The 2977-nt window shown below is 36.9% G+C and overlaps 1 pseudogene; it reads left to right on the top strand.

Moving 5' to 3' along the window:
* The first annotated feature begins 1172 nt into the window (after window positions 1-1172).
* LOC148034836 (threonine synthase, chloroplastic-like) lies at window positions 1173-2366 on the top strand (annotated as a pseudogene).
* The last annotated feature ends 611 nt before the right edge of the window (window positions 2367-2977 follow it).

The following is a 2977-nucleotide window of genomic DNA, read 5'->3' as shown; positions in this document are numbered from 1 at the left end:
CCCATGACTACAAATATCTTGATTCTTGTGACCATTGTCTTTATGGCGATTTAGAGATGTAGTACTCATAAGAAGTTAGGCATTATACACATGGATGAGCATTTGGCTCTTATTCATTATGATGTATGCGGTCTTATGCCTTGTCAATCTAAGTGGAGTAAAATATTTTGTGACTTCATTGATGATGATTCACATAAGGTTTGGGCATAGCCCATAAATAGAAAATCAAATGTATTGGCTATCTTTTAGCTTTTTCTTGATTTTGGGTATAGGCTAAAATGCCTAAGTTTAGATTAGGGGGGTGAATATGTCTCTAAAGAATTTGAGAAGTTTTGTGATGGGTAGGGTATTAAGCGTTAGTTGACCACACCTTACACACCAACCCCAAAATGGTATTACTGAGCATATGAATAGGACGATTCAAGAGAGAGTCTGTAGTATGCTTAGCCATATAAGCTTACGACAACATTTTTTAGTAGAGGAAATTACTACTATTGTACACTTGATAAAGAGATTCCCATGCACTGCTATTGGCATCATATGCTTATTTGTGTGTCTTTGGATGTGAAGTTTTTTGCCATGTTTTCAAGGAAAAATGCAATAATTTGGATCCTAAATTAGTGAAATATAATTTCCAATGCAAATTTCTAGCTACTACAAACTCCATTCAAAGGTCATTCACTTGCTTTACTAGGGTGTGCAATGGTAAAACACAACTAAAGTATTATGCTTTTGTTCGCATGTGACTTTTTTGCCATGCAAAGCTCCAAGAGAATATTGAATAACATAGTTATCTATCTAATGTAGCTTGCAGAATGTTTTTTCTAGCTAAACTAGTAAGAAGAGTTAACAAAAAGTATTTTTTGACAATTTTTTTAAACTAAACCAATAAAAAGCGGTGGCGTCTGAACAGAGCACTATTCGTGAGATCTGGTCACCCATGGAGACTTGCCTCTTCCACTTCGGCCTCTAGGAAAAAGAAGGCAACTGACAACATCTGTCACAATGCGTGCCACCATGGTTTGTTCGAGCCGCCTACTACCTTCTCTGCCAAGTAAGTTCCTTTTAGCCCATATGACCCTGTGGACGAGGGGTATTTTTTGGACAATGGTTTGCTTCTTGATGTTGAGCATGATATGGAGGCCCTAAGGAATATGATGTGAAGTACTTGAACTCTGTTTGATTCCTATTTCAGTAAAACTACTTGGCTGTTTTGGATCAAGTGCTTGGAGTAACAAAAAGTGTGTACTTCCTTAAATGGACAATGATGATATTGTAAAATTTTTTCAAGGGAACTCGAATTTGTTCCATGCACGGCAATTTGACAATGAGATGTTGAATTTGAATGACCTGTGGGTGAAGTAGTGTGGTCTTAGTCACATGAGGAGCTTTAAGGATCTTGGCATGATGATCTTCTTGAATCAAGAGAAGAGGTTAAGGAAAATGAGTAAGCCTCTCATTGATGTCACCTGTGCATCAACTATTGATACAACTGTAACAATTTCAACTTATTTTGCTACAACTGGCATTCCTCTTATTGTGTTTTTTCTAGCAAACAAAATCTAAAATTGCCCAGTTGGTGCAACAAATTGCCAATACGATAGTCTTATTAAGCTTGGACACTAATTTTGATAGGTGCATGCATCTAATTTGAGAAGTGATAGAAGCAACACACATATACTTGGCTAATTCTTTATAAAGCCTTCACTTGGAAGGCCATAAAACTATAGCCATAGAGATTTTGAGTAGGGCATTCCTCATTGGGTTATTGTACCTCAAAGCAATCATGGGAACATCTATGCTTTGTGCTAGGGGTTTATTATGTGCAAAGAACTTGTCTTGACTAATCGGATTCCCAGGCTAGTCGGTGCACAAGCTACAACAACAAATGCCAATCTAGTGCATCTATATTATAATACTAACTGGAATAATTATACACATATGAGGGCCAATCCCACTTTTGCATCTGCTATTCAAACTAGTGATTTAGTATCCATTGATAATGCAGTTTATGCCCTTTGAGATTTTGACAAGATTTTAAGAGGTTATAAAAGAAGAACTAATGGATGTTGGTGCTTTGGCTAATAGGACTGAAGTGTTTACTTGCCCACACACTTACATGGCACTATCTGCCTTGATGAAGTTGCGAGAGAAGAATGTAATTGTGCCCAACTAATCATATTATTGTGATGAGTGCAGCTCATGGCCTGATGTTTAGTAATTCCAAAATTGCTTACCAATTGAAGGAGATACCAGAGTTGCAGTCAAAGTATGCTACCCTCCCAATTGAAATAAAGCTTAATTGGGGTCTCTCTCATTTGCACATTTCTGAGAAGGAAACTAACCTAGAGTGTCAATATCTTTGAGGTTACTTGCACATTTCATGTTGACTAGTGGAATGTGCAACCAATATTTCTATGGTAAATCACATCTCTCATTTTGATAAGAGCATGGTGTCTTGGATTTATCTTTATGGTGCAAAAAAAAAGCACTTCATGGGTTGGAATTCAACATATCTCTGAGATTGTGTAATAAGGACAGCCTGATCATGGAATTTTGCATATCTTTGACATTGTGTAATAAGGACAAGCTAATCAGTATGATACCCATAAGTTGTTCTTATGTCTCCTATTGGAAGCTTTGTACTTCGCAATTATCTTTTACTACTTCTTGACCTTCTGAGTTAGACCGTGATTGTATCTCTGATGTTTTGAGCTTTATAGGTTTGAGTGCTAAGTCAGCTACTACTATGGAGCTTATAGGATACCTATGAAATGGGCGCTAGTGGACTATGGCATAGGCACATTTTTGAGCAGCAAATTGACCCTAAGTGCTAGTGTCTCTGAGTTCACATGCACATTTTGTTTTGATATGTGCAATGTGCAACCTTAGTGATTTTGTGGTAAATTTCATCTTCCATATTTTGACAAGTGCCACATTTTTCTTTGGAATTATCTTTATGCTACACAAGAATTAA

The sequence above is a fragment of the Lygodium microphyllum genome, chromosome 6 (genome assembly GCF_053477565.2).
Source record: "Lygodium microphyllum isolate KBCC chromosome 6, Lygodium_microphyllum_v1.1.10, whole genome shotgun sequence".
NCBI lineage: Eukaryota > Viridiplantae > Streptophyta > Polypodiopsida > Schizaeales > Lygodiaceae > Lygodium > Lygodium microphyllum.
The sequence above is the reverse complement of the archived record's forward strand: the minus strand, read 5'-3'. Positions and strand labels throughout refer to the sequence as shown.